Source organism: Triticum aestivum, chromosome 7B (assembly GCF_018294505.1).
Source record: "Triticum aestivum cultivar Chinese Spring chromosome 7B, IWGSC CS RefSeq v2.1, whole genome shotgun sequence".
In the NCBI taxonomy this organism is placed as follows: Eukaryota; Viridiplantae; Streptophyta; class Magnoliopsida; order Poales; family Poaceae; genus Triticum; species Triticum aestivum.
In genome coordinates, this window is record NC_057813.1 from 666,304,962 (window position 1) to 666,322,636 (window position 17,675).

Here is a 17,675-nt window from a genome sequence, read left to right on the forward strand (position 1 = left end):
GGGATCTGGATACCCATGTTGGCTCCCACATACTCCTCGATGATCTCATCGGATGAACCACGATGTCGAGGGTTCAAGCAACCCCGTATACTATTCCCTTTGTCAGACGGTATGTTACTTGCCCGAGACTCGATCGTCGGTATCCCAATACCTCGTTCAGTCTCGTTACCGGCAAGTCACTTTACTCGTACCGTAATGCATGATCCCGTGACCAGACACTTGGTCACTTTGAGCTCATTATGATGATGCACTACCGAGTGGGCCCAGTGATACCTCTCCGTAACACGGAGTGACAAATCCCAGTCTCGATCCGTGTCAACCCAACAGACACTTTCGGAGATACCTGTAGTGCACCTTTATAGTCACCCAGTTACGTTGTGACGTTTGGTACACCCAAAGCACTCCTACGGTATCCGGGAGTTACACGATCTCATGGTCTAAGGAAGAGATACTTGACATTGGAAAAGCTCTAGCAAAACGAACTACACGATCTTGTGCTATGCTTAGGATTGGGTCTTGTCCATCACATCATTCTCCTAATGATGTGATCCCGTTGTCAACGACATCTAATGTCCATAGTCAGGAAACCATGACTATCTGTTGACCAACGAGCTAGTCAACTAGAGGCTTACTAGGGACGTATTGTGGTCTATGTATTCACACGTGTATTACGATTTCCGGATAATACAATTATAGCATGAATAAAAGACAATTATCATGAACAAGGAAATATAATAATAATCCATTTATTATTGCCTCTAGGGCATATTTCCAACACTCTTAGCCGTGTGCGGTGCGCCCTCCACCAAAGTCCTCGATAATATTGTAGCGGTGCTTAGGCGAAGCCCTGCGACGGTAGAACATCAAGATCGTCACCACGCCATTGTGCTGACGGAACTCTTCCTCGACATTCTGCTGGATCGGAGTCCGGGGATCGTCATCGAGCTAAACATGTGCTAGAACTCGGAGGTGCCGTAGTTTCGGTGCTTGACCGGTCGGGCCGTGAAGACGTATGACTACATCAACCGCGTTTTTCTAACGCTTCCGCTTTCGGTCTACGAGAGTACGTGGACAACACTCTCCCCTCTCGTTGCTATGCATCACCATGATCTTGCGTGTGCGTAGGAATATTTTTGAAATTACTACGTTCCCCAACAGTCGCCCCATCTCATGGACTTACAACAAGGGCCCAGAATGCCTGGTCGTGCCACGTAGAAAACTTGCTAGTGCTCTACGGGCCCGCCCGACTTTCACATCAACTCGCAGGTACCCCTCAGGGCCGACCCGACTTCAACAATGGTCTCAAGTAAAGTCCAGGTAACTGTGTGTCCATAACATCAAGGGTGAATCCGAGGAACCACCCTCGATGGAATCCACTTGATGTAATCGTCAAGCTAAACTTAGGAGAAATCACCCCGAGGTTCACACTTGAGGTGTTGCACGACAGAGTCGTATCAGGAGTGGTGAAAGAGGAATCACCCTCGATGACCATGACCAAATAGCTACACTACAGAGTCATAATCAGGAGTGCGTTATGAGGTATCACCCTCGGCACTCGATAGTAGCTCTATAGAGTCAAGCAACAAAAGGGGCGTGATGTGATGTGAGGTGTCGGGCTCTGGTCGTCGATCACGTTGATCGAGTCATCGATGATGCAGCAGGGGCAACAAGGACAAGGTGGGTGTCACTAATGGATCACTATCCAACCTATGTTAAGCAGTTTAGGATAAGCAGGTAAGGTACAATGAGCGGTTACAGAAGCAGGCTATGCATCAGAATAGGAGCAAACAATAACAGTAGCAAAATCTAATTCAAGCATGAGAGAGAATGGAATGGGTGATATCCGAATGATCAAGGGGAGGGCTTGCCTGGAAGCTCCGCTGAAAGGGAAGAAGGATCGTCGTCGACGTAGTCGATCACAGTGGCATCAACAGCGGTCTCGGGGTCTACCAGAGAGAAGAGGGGGAAGAAACAATAAATAGAGAGCAAACAAGTGCAATACTATGCATGACAAGATGGTTAGCAGCGCTAGGGGTGTTATAACGCAGTACTACATGATACCGACGAATGGGGAAAACATCCGGGAAAGTTTTCCCGAAGTTTGGCATTTTCGGACAAATGAAATGGAGAGGGATGGTTGCATGTTCGCTATGCTAGGGGCATGTGACAGACGAACGGACTGCATATTCAGATTTGTTATATTTTTCTGAGCAACTTTCATGTATAAAAAAATTTCATCGGAGTTACGGTTTAACTTATATTAATTTTCAAAGATTTAAACATTTTCTGAATTTATTATTAATTAGAAATTAAATACTAAATGCTAGGTGCACCCAGCTCTACGTACACAGAAGTATACCAGAGGTTGACAGATGGGCCAGGGGTCCCCGCTGACCAGTCAATGTTTGACTGGTCAACAAGGGGTGGCCCCCTTTTCATGGGCTGTTTAACTAAAATTAATTAGACTAATTAGGTTTAAGTTAAACCTATTAATTAATTAATTGTTATTTTTATTCATTTATTTATTTATTTAGTTTCTTTTTTAAACATTAAAGGGGGCATAGGGCCCGTTGTCAAAGGCCCAGGCCACAAGCAAATATGCCTGTGCATTGTAGCAGGGGAAAACAATCAGATTATATATATGTGGTAGAGATAAAAAAAAATCTACAACATATGCCAGGATGAGATAAGGTATTTTAAAAGGTCATTTCATAAACTACTTCTGAATCATATCATGATGAGCTAGGGACTTTTAAAAAGTCATTTCAAAAACTGAAATTGTGATGGTCTCATCATGACTTCATTTCCTAAGGCACCACAACAAAAATAATTTTGGCTGAGCAAACTGCATCGATGGACCATGCATGAGCTAGACTAATGAATGATGTGTCTCGCCTTGACCTAGTGTCACGGTGTTTTTCATGATCAGTGAAACGGCGGTATCAGAATAAAGATAACTGTGTATGGAGGCAAATTAGACATGTTCATATAGCTTACAAAAACTAACCCATAGGAAGTTGTGTCAATTCTTTTGGGGCTCAGCGTTGGACAGAACACAAAAACCTTTTTTTACACGATGCATGATGGACTAAATAAAATCATAAAACGAACTCTATAGACCCCCTACAAAAACCTCTATCCAAGCGACGGTTCGTTTTGTTCGTTATTTACGAACCTGTTTGAACTTTTGTGAACATTTTATAATATTTCATGGACATTTTTTTTTCAAATTCCCAAATATGTTTTGAATACACTTTTTTTTGTAAACCATGATTTTTTTCCAAAACCGTCATTTTTAATAGAACTTGAACAACTTTTTAAAATCATGAACATTTTATGATTTTTCAAACTTTTTTGAATTCACAAACATTTTATGATTTATCTTTTTTTTTCAAAATCACAACTTTCTGAAATTTGGGATTTTTTAAAATACCAAATTAATTTAAAGAATTAAAACAAAAATAAAAAGGAGAATAGAAAAAGCAAAAAAAGAAATGAGAAAAAACAGGGGCCGTCACGCCCCACACATGGGCCGGCCCATGAATGTGTGCGAGGAGTAGGAGACGCACACTTCTATTCAAAGAGAAAAAGTGTATAACTCAACATCAAGTCTCCAGTGTGGAAGGCTGAGGCTTTAGCCATTGCGGTGCTTGTGTACTTGTAATATATGAGGGTATCACGGTAAAAGAACCGAACCAGATGGCGACTTAAAAAAATAGACTCGTTTTCTTCATTTATGGGTGGCATAGTGGGTAATTTTTGGACGAACGGGCTGAAGCATTAATTACTTTATTAGTAGGTATAGATAAGCCAAATTTTTTCTTCAGAATTGAACTCTATATGAAATATTTTAGTTTGCAACATAAATATAAATTATTTAAAGTATTTTTCTACAATGTGCTTCATAGGAAGATTTAAATGTGCTCAAATATCTCGAAAATAATATTGTGTTTTTTTTCTATGATCCAACTAAACTTACTTAAATAATGTAGAATTCTAGTAGGCACGACATCCAACTCTTTGTTTCTCTTGTTCCCACGATTTTGGAACCATACATCAGTACCTACTAATAAAGAGAATATATATTCTTTGTCCATCATGCTATTTTACAGAAAAACCCTAGGCCTTTACGAGAATCAACCCGTAGTTAAAATATAACATCCCATATATGTACTACCTCCGTCCTGGTTTATTAGGCCTCCTTATAGTTTGGGTTAAACTTTGACCTTTGATTTAACTACTAGAAAAATAAGTTATATACCCTAAAAATAGTATCATTAGAAATCTCTTTCAAATATGAATCCAACAATATACGTTTTCTCACATACAACTTATAATTTGTTAGTTAAATCTATGGTCAAAGTTGGGCACAAAATGTGAAAGAGACCAATAAAGCCGGACGGAGGTAGTATTTTATTTTATTGTGAGCGAACGATTCATACATGCAAAAACGGTTTCAGTGCAATGCATTTGTGCATCGCTAACTTGGGCCTGGCCGGCCCATGGAGTATATAGGAATAATTCAATGAAAAAATACACCTGCACGTGGGAATCGATCTCCAAATCTCACACACCGTTCTATCTATCCTAACCAACTAAGCAATGGTACACTTTGAATGGAAAAATTGCATTACGTTTATATGTGTTCAAGGAACCGCATAGGGCAGATGACTATAATGGGCTCGACCTGCATTCTAGCGGCCGGGCCAACTGAATCACAGCGCACGTACATCATCAACGGACAAAACCCTTGCATATTTTACGTTGAATAGTCCCACCTTGCTACACAAAACCGATTCTCACCAATTTATATACGTTCAACATCGTTGTCTGCTGTGAGCTAACTAAACGGGATCCCTCAAAGAAAAAGGGAGGAGAGGCTGGATCTCTCAAATAGAAAGGTGGGAGAGGCTTTGCTAATTAATGAGGAAGGATTATGGGTTGGAGTAAATTAATTTAATAAATATTTGTGGTCTAGAGAAAAAGTGCATAATTAAAGAAATTATTGTGTGGGCTGGTGTAAAAGGGAAGATTCGTAGGGAAAATTTGTTGGCTGGAAAAAAAGGTTGCCTACCCTGCAATCAAAGTGGATCGGACAACATGTAAGTTTTTCGCAACAAATTCACTACTGGGCGTTGTACTTTCACTTAAACAATTTTCTCTTTCATGCAATGCACGAGCATAAGTTAATGGGTGTGGCTATCAGTCGATTGGCAAAAAAAAATTCAACTAACAAGGCATAGAAAAATGACTAACACAAAATAGAGGTCAGTCGACAAAGCCCAACAACGCAGAGAAACTTCTGAGTATCATTTCTTCCTTCCAAAGTCCTTCTCCAGTCGGCCAAACATCCACTACAGAAAAACTAGAAAAAAAAGGTTGCCTACCCTGCAATCAAAGTGGATCGGACAACATGCAAGTTTTTCGCAACAAATTCACTACTGGGCGTTGTACTTTCACTTAAACAATTTTCTCTTTCATGCAATGCACGAGCATAAGTTAATGGGTGTGGCTATCAGTCGATTGGCAAAAAAAAATTCAACTAACAAGGCATAGAAAAATGACTAACACAAAATAGAGGTCAGTTGACAAAGCCCAACAACGCAGAGAAACTTCTGAGTATCATTTCTTCCTTCCAAAGTCCTTCTCCAGTCGGCCAAACATCCACTACAGAAAAACTGGAAAAATGGACGAGTTCTCATTTTTCACAGATCTGTCAAGAAGGACAAAACGAAGAAAAGAAAAAAGGGGAGAGAAGAACCTGTTTCACGTGCCAGAACTAGGTAGTTAAAGCAGAATGCCACCCAGAAAATCAAAAAATTATATAAACAATGCGTGCCAGAACTAGGTAGTTATGTATTTATTTATCTACCACTATAGCAGAACACCTCCCAAAAATCAAAAAATTATATACAAAAATGTGTGACAGAACTATGTAGTTATGTACTTACTTATCTACAACTATAGCATAACACCACCCAGAAATCAAAAAATTATACAAAAAATTGCGTGCCAGAGCGCCTACCTTTGATTTTTTTTTCATTGAAACATCTGGCAGATATAAAAAATTACACTAGTTGAATTTTAAAAAACTCTATTGAAACACGTATATTCAGACAACTGAACTTCCTCCTATGGAATATGCTGGTGTAATATATGCATGGATGTAGTTGGGTGAAATTTGTTAAAATTGTTGCAAAACTACAGTTACAAGAATACACCACCCAGATATCACAAACTTATATAGAATGCATGCACAAAAGGTTAAACCAGAATTATTTAGTTCTCTAGTTATTTATCTACAGTTAAACCAGAACACCTCCTAGAAATCAGAAATTTATATGTAAAATTGCTTTCTCAGAATTAAACCACACTATGAAGTTACATAGTTTTGAAGCTACAGTCAAACCAGAACACCTCCCAGATATCATAAAACAAAAAAATTGCATATACAAAAAAACTACAAAAATACGATACTTATTACGCAAGTGCAAATTAAGTGTAGTTCAAAACTTACAGTTCTTGTGCGTGAACCAACAAAGGGAAAAAATAAAGTATAGGACCTGAATTTTCTACTGCCAAACTACAAGAACTTTTAGATTTCAACTACAGTTTTTAGATATAAATTCATTGTGCTAACTGAATTACCACTTTGAGCCAAATGTACAAGCACAAGACAATTTGCAGCAAGGATATTATCACAATACAACTCCAGATTACAATTTGCAACACGGAGACTTGAAGAGAACCTCCATCATAATACAACTCCAGATTACAATTTGCATCCTCACCAAACCAAAATTGCATACATTTTACAATGGCAAAAAATGCACAAACCATCATTATGAGTACAGGAAACTAATACCTAAAATGCACAAACCTTCATTATGAGGCAATATACTAGTGCGTACAAAATACCTACAATGACAAACTTGCATCCTCGTCATACTTAAATTGCACACATTTTATATAAAAACCTCCATCATAATACAAACTACAATTAAAAGTTGCATAGTCATAATTCTAAACTTGCAGACTAAGTACAGCAGCAAAAAAATATTCTAACATCAAAAGCATCAGGATCTACTTACACAAAATTGTAAAAATTGCACACATTCTACAACAGAAAAATATCCATAAAAAGCCTATGATATATCCTGGTTATAGAAATTCAGAAATAAAGAATGTATAACTACACATTAGTGATTGCGAGCAGGTATAATGATATACACAAAAAGGAATTCAATCTACATGAAAAATAACATAATATATAACTCAATCCTTAATTTTACTTATACTAGTGAGGATTCATCAAATACCAACTGGGATATTGGCATTGAAGACAACATATATACATTCACATCTAAAACATTTTAAATCAACCTATATAAGATACTTGCATGACCATCATACTGAAATTACACAGAATTTAGAACAACAAAAGAGAAGATTCATGCTAGACTACGTTAGTAACTACTAGGATATACTAAATGCCTAAAAAATGCATGCAATTCAGTATGAGTTCAAACAGCCTAATTCCTAAAAATCAAAAAAGCTGCAATTACACACTAGCATACTTGCTAAACTAAAAATGCACACATTAAACAAAAGCAAGAAGACTAGAACTAGCCTACAATATACGGTGTATTATATAAAAAGAGATACAAATACAATAGTAAACTCATTCAATTTAAATCAGCCTTGATGATAAAATATATACATTCACACAATTAGGATAGACACAGCCCATACTTGCACAAGTTTCATGAGAGCAGTGGAGAAACACAGACTGGAAAGTAGAGAATTAAAGACTTCTTGCACACATTTTATATGCACACAGGCGTACTTGACAGGAATTCATGAGAGCACTCAAAAATCATACATACTGATATGTACACAATTAAAGATTTCTTATAAAAGACAATATAAAATACAACTCACCATCCTCCTGAAGCAGTCCTCATCAAGCAGAACATCGAAAACTTCAGGAACTTCTTGATTTGCCGCAAATGGTACACAAGGGGCACCCAGGCAACGACAAATGGGGCAAAACCATATCTATAGGGGAAAGAAAACAACAAAAATATTGAATAAAAAAGAAAAAAATACATAATTAAACAAAAGAGAATAATCTGGAAGGACAACCTAAATTGACTATAGGAAATAAACACTCTCAAATCTGATTATAACTCACAGAAAAAGAATTCACTAAATCCAAATTGGAAACTTACAAAAAAAATGTATAACTACACACTAGTGATTGCGAGCAGGTATATTGATATAAACAAAAAAGAATTCAATCTACATGAAAAATAACATAATATATAACTCAGTTCCTAATTTTACTTATACTAGTGTGGATTCATCAAATATCAACTGGGATATTGGCATTGAAGACAACACACACACACACACACACACACACACACACACACACACACACACACACACACACATTCACATCTTAAAAAAACTAAATCAACCTATATAAGATACTTGCATGTTCATCGTACTGAAATTACACATAATTTAGAACAGCAAAAATAAGATTCATGATAGACTACATTAGTAACTATCTAGGATATACTAAATGCCTAAAAAAATGCACACAATTGAGTATGAGTACAAACAGCCTACTTCCTAAAAATAAAAAAAAGCTACAATTACAAACTTGCATACTCATTGTACAAAAAATGCACACATTAAACAAAAGCAAGAACACTAAAACTAGCCTACAATATACAATGTAATATATCAAAAAAGCTACAGATGCAGTAGTAAACTCATTGAATTTAAATCAGCCTTGATGATAAATATATATACATTCACACAATTAGGATAGACACAGCCCAAAAAAAACCTGCCTAATCTTTACTAAATGTTAACATATTACATCTCCCAAAAACCTAAACTTCCATAAATTACTCATTAAGCAAAAGTGTAAGAAAAAAATCATTGACACCATAGCAACGGCAGATCCTACAGCAACCAAAACACCCGACTGTGAAGACCTGCAAACACCATAAAAAAACATAGAGAAGCACCCAGGTGAGCAGATCTTGCAAAGTTAGGCGCATGAGGGGACTAAAGAGAAAAGGGCAAGATGAACTAAGGCAAAGGATGCAGCAGACAAGAATACCTGAAAAAAATAAGATGCCAGGAAATCCAATCCAACAGCAACCAAACCGCCCGATTGGAAACACCTGCAAGCACCAAAGATAACCAAGGAGAAGCACCTAAGTTAGCAGATCTAACAAAGAAACAAGAAGCTCCAGCATATGAAGGAGCAGATTAAGCACAGGGAGAAGACCTAGCAACAAACCCCAAGAACCCTAGCTCGCGATAGGAAGAGGAAGAATAGAAGCCATGGACTGAAGAAGTAGAAGCAGATGATGAACGAAATATGCCCTAGAGGCAATAATAAAGTTATTATTTATTTCCTTATATCATGATGAATGTTTATTATTCATGTTAGAATTGTATTAACCGGAAACATGATACATGTGTGAATACATAGACAAACTAAGTGTCACTAGTATGCCTCTACTTGACTAGCTCATTAATCAAAGATGGTTATGTTTCCTAACCATAGACATGAGTTGTCATTTGATTAACGGGATCACATCATTAGGAGAATGATGTGATTGACTTGACCCATTCTGTTAGCTTAGCACTTGATCGTTTGGTATGTTGCTATTGCTTTCTTCATGACTTATACATGTTCCTATGACTATGAGATTATGTAACTCCCGTTTACCGGAGGAACACTTTGTGTGCTACCAAACATCACAACGTAACTGGGTGATTATAAAGGTGCTCTACAGGTGTCTCCAAAGGTACTTGTTGAGTTGACGCATTTCGAGATTAGGATTTTTCACTCCGATTGTCGGAGAGGTATCTCTGGGCCCTCTCGGTAATGCACATCACTATAAGCCTTGCAAGCAATGTAGCTAATGAGTTAGTTACGGAATGATGCATTACGGAACGAGTAAAGAGACTTGCGGGTAACGAGATTGAACTAGGTATTGAGATACCGACGATCGAATCTCGGGCAAGTAACATACCGATGACAAAGGGAACAACGTATGTTGTTATGCGGTCTGACCGATAAAGATCTTCGTAAAATATGTGGGAACCAATATGAGCATCCAGGTTCCACTATTGGTTATTGATCGGAAACGTGTCTCGGTCATGTCTACATACTTCTCGAACCCGTAGGGTCCGCACGCTTAAGGTTTCGATGACAGTTATATTATGAGTTTATGAGTTTTGATGTACCGAAGGAGTTCGGGGCCCCGGATGAGATCGGGGACATGATGAGGAGTCTCAAATGGTCGAGACGTAAAGATTGATATATTGGACGACTATATTCGGAGTTCGGAAAGGTTCCGAGTGATTCGGGTATATTTGGGAGTACCGGAGAGTTACGGGAATTCGCCGCGGAGTATATGGGCCTTATTGGGCTTTAGGGGAAAGAGAGAGGAAAGGCTGGGCGCCCCCCAAGGCCTAGTCCGAATTGGACTAGGGGGAGGGGCTGCGCCCCCTCCTTCCTTCTCTTCTCTTCCCCCTTTCCTTGACTCCTACTCCTACTATTTGGAAGGGGGGGGGGAATCCTACTCCCGATGGGAGTAGGACTCCTCCTTGGCGCGCCTCCTCCTGGCCGGCCACCCCTCCCCCTTGATCCTTTATATATGAGGGCAGCGGGGCACATCTAGGCACAACAACAATTGATCCCTTGGATCTCTTAGCCGTGTGCGGTACCCCCCTCCACCATAGTCCACCTCGATAATATCGTAGAGGTGCTTAGGCGAAGCCCTGCGACGGTAGAACATCAAGATCGTCACCACGCCGTCGTGCTGGCGGAACTCATCCCCAACACCCTGCTGGATCGGAGTCCGGGGATCGTCATCGAGCTGAACGTGTGCTGAACTCGGAGGTGCCATACGTTTGGTACTTGGATCGGTCGGATCGTGAAGACGTACGACTACATCAACCGCGTTGTTCTAACGCTTCCGCTATCGGTCTACGAGGGTACGTGGACAACACTCTCCCCTCTCGTTGCTATGCATCACCATGATCTTGCGTGTGCGTAGGAAATTTTTGAAATTACTACGTTCCCCAACAGTGGCATCCGAGCCTGGTTTTATGCGTAGATGTTATATACACGAGTAGAACACAAGTGAGTTCTGGGTGATACAAGTCATACTACTTACCAGCATGTCATACTTTGGTTCGGCGGTATTGTTGGATGAAGCGGCCCGGACCGACATTACGCGTACGCTTACGCGAGACTGGTTCTACCGACGTGCTTTGCACACAGGTGGCTGGCGGGTGTCTGTTTCTCCAACTTTAGTTGAACCGAGTGTGGCTACGCCCGGTCCTTGCGAAGGTTAAAACAACACTAACTTGACGAACTATCGTTGTGGTTTTGATGCATAGGTAAGAATGGTTCTTGCTCAGCCCGTAGCAGCCACGTAAAATTTGCAACAACTAAGTAGAGGACGTCTAACTTGTTTTTGCAGGACATGTTGTGATGTGATCTGGTCAAGATGTGATGCTATATTTTATTGTATGAGATGATCATGTTTTGTAACCGAAGTTATCGGCAACTGGCAGGAGCCATATGGTTGTCGCTTTATTGTATGCAATGCAATCGCCCTGTAATGCTTTACTTTATCACCAAGCGGTAGCGATATTCGTAGAAGCATAAGATTAGCGAGACGACAATGATGCTACGATGGAGATCAAGGTGTCGCGCCGGTGACGATGGTGATCATGACGGTGCTTCGAAGATGGAGATCACAAGCACAAGATGATGATGGCCATATCATATCACTTATAATGATTGCATGTGATGTTTATCCTTTATGCATCTTATATTGCTTTGATTGACGGCAGCATTTTAAGATGATCACTCACTAATTATCAAGAAGTGTTCTCCCTGAGTATGCACCGTTGCGAAAGTTCTTCGTGCTGAGACACCATGTGATGATCGGGTGTGATAGGCTCTACGTTCAAATACAACGGTTGCAAAACAGTTGCACACGCGGAATACTCAGGTTAAACTTGACGAGCCTAGCATATACAGATATGGCCTCGGAACATGGAGACCGAAAGGTCGAGTGTGAATCATATAGTAGATATGATCAACATAGTGATGTTCACCATTGAAAACTACTCCATCTCACGTGATGATCAGACATGGTTTAGTTGATTTGGATCGCGTGATCACTTAGATGACTAGAGAGATGTCTATCTAAGTGGGAGTTCTTAAGTAATATGATTAACTAAACTTAAATTTATCATGAACTTAGTCCTGGTAGTATTTTGCAAATTATGTTGTAGATCAATAGCTCGTGTTGTTGCTTTCATATGTTTATTTTTGATATGTTCCAAGAGAAAAATTGTGTTGAAAGATGTTAGTAGCAATGATGCGGATTGGATCCGTGATCTGAGGTTTGTCCTCATTGCTGCACAGAAGAATTATGTCCTTAATGCACCGCTAGGTGATAGACCTATTGCAGGAGCAGATGCAGACGTCATGAACGTTTGGCTAGCTCAATATGATGACTACTTGATAGTTTTGTGCACCATGCTTTATGGCTTAGAACCGGGACAAAAAATATTTTTTGAAACGTCATTGAACATATGAGATGTTCCATGAGATGAAATTGATATTTCAGACTCATACCCGTGTCAAGAGGTATGAGACCTCTGACAAATACTTCGCCTAAAAGATGGAGGAGAATTGCTCAACTAGTGAGCAAGTGCTTAGATTGTCTGAGTACTACAATCGCTTGAATCAAGTGGGAGTTAATCTTCCAAATAAGATAGTGATTGCCAGAGTTCTCTAGTCACCATCACCAAGTTAGTAGAACTTCATGATGAACTATAGTATGCGAGGGATGACGATTCTCGAGCTCTTCGTGATGCTGAAATTAACAATGGTAGAAATCAAGAAAGAACATCAAGTGTTGATGATTGACAAGATTACTAGTTTCAAGAAAAGGGCAAAGGGAAAGAAAGGGAAACTTCAAGTAGAATGGCAAGCAAGTTGTCACTCCCATGAAGAAGCCCAAAACTGGACCAAAGCCTAAAACTAAGTGCTTCTACTGCAAAGAAAATGGTCACTGGAAGCGGAAATGCCCTGAATACTTGGTGGATAAGAAGGATGGCAAAGTGAACAAGGGTATATTTGATATACAATTTATTGATGTGTACCTTACTAGTGTTTATAGTAGCCCCTGAGTATTTGATACTTGTTCGGTTGCTAAGATTAGTAATTCGAAATAGGAGTTACAGAATAAACAGAGACTAGTTGAGGGTGAAGTAACGATGTGTGTTGGAAGTGGTTCCAAGATTGATATGATCATCATCGTACACTCCCTATATTTTCGAGATTAGTGTTGAACCTAAATAATTGTTATTCGGTGTTTGCGTTGAGCATAAATATGATTTGATCATGTTTATTGCAATACGGTTATTCATTTAAAGTCAGAGAATAATTGTTGTTCTATTTACATGAATAAAACCTTCAATGGTCATACACCCAATGAAAATAGTTTGTTAGATCTCGATTGTACTGATACACATATTCATAATATTGATGCCAAAAGATGCAAAGTTAATAATGATAGTGCAAACTTATATGTGGCACTGCCGTTTGAGTCATATTGGTGTAAAGCGCATGAAGAAACTCCATAAAGATGGATTTTTGGAATCTCTTGGTTATGAATCATTTGATGCTTGCGAACCGTGCCTTTTGGGCAAGATGACTAAAACTCCGTTCTCCGGAACAATGGAACGAGCTAGTGACTTATTGGAAATAATACATACCGATGTACGCGGTCCAATGAGTGTTGATGCTCGTGGCGGGTATCGCTATTTTCTGACCGTCACAAGATGAATTGAGCAGATATGAGTATATCTACTTAATGAAGCACAAGTCTGAAACATTTGAAAGTTCAAATAATTTCAGAGTGAAGTGGAGAATCATCGTAACAAGAAAATAAAGTTTCTGCAATTTGATCGCGGAGACAAATATTTGAGTTACGAGTTTGGTCTTCAATTAAAACAATGTGGAATAGTTTCACAAACTCATGCCACCTGGAACACCACAGCTTAATGGTGTGTCCGAACGTCATAACAGTACTTTATTGGATATAGTGCAATCTATGATGTCTCTTACCGATTTACCACTATTGTTTTGGGGTTATGCATTAGAGGCAGCTGCATTCACTTTAAATAGGGCACCATCAAAATCCGTCGAAACAACGCCTTATGAACTATGGTTTGGCAAGAAACCAAAATTGTCGTTTCTTAAATTTTGGGGCTGCGATGCTTATGTGAAAAAGTTTCAACCTGATAAACTCGAACCCAAATCGGAGAAGTGCGTCTTCATAGAATACCCAAAGGTAACTATTGGGTACACCTTCTATCACGGATCCGAAGGCAAGTTATTCGTTGCTAAGATGGATCCTTTCTAGAGAAGAAGTTTCTCTCGAAAGAAGTGAGTGGGAGGAAAGTAGAACTTGATGAGGTAACTATACCTACTCCGTTGTTGGAAAGTAGTTCATCACAGAAATCAGTTCCAGTGATTCCTACACCAATTAGTGAGGAAGTTAATGATGATGATCATGAAACTTCATATCAAGTTGCTACCAAACCTCGTAGGTCTTCTAGAGTATGATCCGCACCAAAGTGGTGCGGTAATTATGTTCTGGAAGTCATGTTACTAGACCATGATGAACCTATGAACTATGAGGAAGCGATGATGAGCCCAGATTCCGCGAAATGGCTTGAGGCTATAAAATCTGAGATATGATCCATGTATGAGAACAAAGTATGGACTTTGATTGACTTGCTCGATGATCAGCAAGCCATGTTAAATAAATGGATCTTCAAGAGGAAGACGGACACTGATAGTAGTGTTACTATCTACTAAGCTTGACTTGTTGCGAAATGTTTTCAACAAGTTCAAGGTGTTGAATACGATGAGATTTTCTCACTCGTATCGATGCTTAAGTTTGTCTGAATCATGTTAGCAATTGCCACATTTTATGAAATCTGGAAAATGGATGTCAAAACTGCATTCCTTAATGGATTTTTTAAAGAAGAGTTGTATATGATGCAACCATAAGGTTTTGTTAATCATAAAGGTGCTAACAAAATGTGCAAGCTCCAGCGATCCATCAATGGACTGGTGCAAGCATCTCGGAGTTGGAATATACACTTTGATGAGTTGATCAAAGCATATGGTTTTATACAGACTTTTGGAAAGGCATGTATTTACAAGAACGTGAGTGGGAGCACTACAACCTTTCTGATAAGTATATGTGAATGACATATTATTAATTGGAAATGATGTAGAATTTTCTGGAAAGCATAAAGGAGTGTTTGAAAAGAGTTTTTCAAAGCAAGACCTCGGTGAAGCTGCTTACACATTAAGCATCAAGATCAATATAGATAGATCAAGACGCTTGATAAGTTTTTTCAATGAGTACATACCTTGATAAAATTTTGAAGTAGTTCAAAATGGAACAGTCAAAGATGGAGTTCTTGCCTGTGTTGCAAGGTGTGAAATTGAGTAAGACTCAAATCCCGACCACGGCAGAAAATAGAAAGAGAATGAAAAGTCATTCCCTATGCCTCAGTCCTAGGTTCTATAAAAGTATGTCATGCTATGGACCAGGCCTATTGTATACTCTGCCCTGGTTTGGCAAGGGAGTACAATAGTGATCTAGGAGTAGATCACTAGACATTGGTCAAAATTATCCTTAGTGGAATAAGGATATATTTCTCGATTATGGAGGTGACAAAAGGTTCGTCGTAAAGGGTTACGTCCATGCAAGTTGTGGCACTGGTCCAGATGACTTTAAGTCTTAATCTGGATACATATTGAAAGTGGGAGCAATTAGCTAGAGTAGCTCTGTGCAGAGCATTGTAGACATAGAATATTTGCAAAATACATACAGCTCTGAATATGACAGACCCGTTGACTAAACTTCTCTCACAAGCAAAACATGATCATACCTTAGTACTCTTTGGGTATTAATCACATAGCTATGTGAACTAGATTATTGACTCTAGTAAACCCTTTGGGTGTTGATCACATGACGATGTGAACTATGGGTATTAATCACATACAGATGTGAATATTGGTGTTAAATCACACGACGATGTGAACTAGATTATTGACTCTAGTGCAAGTGGGAGACTGAAGGAAATATGCCCTAGAGGCAAAAATAAAGTTATTATTTATTTCCTTATATCATGATGAATGTTTATTATTCATGTTAGAATTGTATTAACCGGAAACATGATACATGTGTGAATACATAGACAAACTAAGTGTCACTAATATGCCTCTACTTGACTAGCTCATTAATCAAAGATGGTTATATTTCCTAACTATAGACATGAATTGTCATTTGATTAACGGGATCACATCATTAGGAGAATGATGTGATTGACTTGACCCATTCCGTTAGCTTAGCACTTGATCATTTAGTATGTTGCTATTGCTTTCTTCATGACTTATACATGTTCCTATGACTATGAGATTATGTAACTCCTGTTTACCGGAGGAACACTTTGTGTGCTACCAAACGTCACAACATAACTGGGTGATTATAAAGGTGCTCTACAGGTGTCTCCGAAGGTACTTGTTGAGTTGACGTATTTCGAGATTAGGATTTGTCACTCCGATTGTCGGAGAGGTATCTCTGGGCCCTCTCGGTAATGCACATCACTATAAGCCTTGAAGCAATGTAGCTAATGAGTTAGTTACCGAATGATGCATTACAGAACGAGTAAAGAGACTTGTCGGTAACGAGATTGAACTAGGTATTGAGATACCGACGATCGAATCTCGGGCAAGTAACATACCAATGACAAAGGAAACAACGTATGTTGTTATGCGGTCTGACCGATAAAGATCTTCGTATAATATGTGGCAACCAATATGAGCATCCAGGTTCTGCTATTGGTTATTGACCGGAAACGTGTCTCGGTCATGTCTACATAGTTCTCGAACCCGTAGGGTCCGCACGCTTAAGGTTTCGTTGACAGTTATATTCTGAGTTTATGAGTTTTGATGTACCGAAGGAGTTCGGAGTCCCGGATGAGATCGGGGACATGACGAGGAGTCTCGAAATGGTCGAGACGTAAAGATCGATATATTGGACGACTATATTCGGAGTTCGAAAAGGTTTCGAGTGATTCGGGTATATTTCGGAGTACCGGAGAGTTACGGGAATTCGCCGGGGAGTATATGGACCTTATTGGGCTTTAGGGGAAAGAGAGAGGAAAGGCTGGGCGCCCCCCCAAGCCTAGTCCGGGACTAGGGGGAGGGGCTGCGCCCCCTCCTTCCTTCTCTTCTCTCCCCCCTTTCCTTGACTCCTACTCCTACTACTTGGAAGGGGGGGGGGGGGGAATTCTACTTCCGGTGGGAGTAGGACTCCTCCTTGACGCGCCTCCTCTTGGCCGGCCACCCCCTCCCCCTTGATCCTTTATATACGGGGGCAGGGGGGCACCTCTAGGCACAACAACAATTGATCCTTTGGATCTCTTAGCCGTGTGCGGTGCCCCCCTCCACCATAGTCCACCTCGATAATATCGTAGCAGTGCTTAGGCGAAGCCCTGCGAAGGTAGAACATCAAGATCGTCACCAAGCC

At 39.6% G+C, this 17,675-nt stretch overlaps 1 long non-coding RNA gene across 1 annotated transcript; it reads right to left on the minus strand.

Moving 5' to 3' along the window:
• Positions 1–5,622: 5,622 nt before the first annotated feature.
• On the minus strand, positions 5,623–8,981 carry LOC123159192 (uncharacterized). The gene is made up of 3 exons (XR_006479566.1): positions 8,963–8,981; positions 7,942–8,058; positions 5,623–5,678 (listed from the first exon to the last, which is right to left on the minus strand). It is a non-coding gene; the product is annotated as an uncharacterized lncRNA (long non-coding RNA).
• Between the last annotated feature and the right edge of the window lie 8,694 nt (positions 8,982–17,675).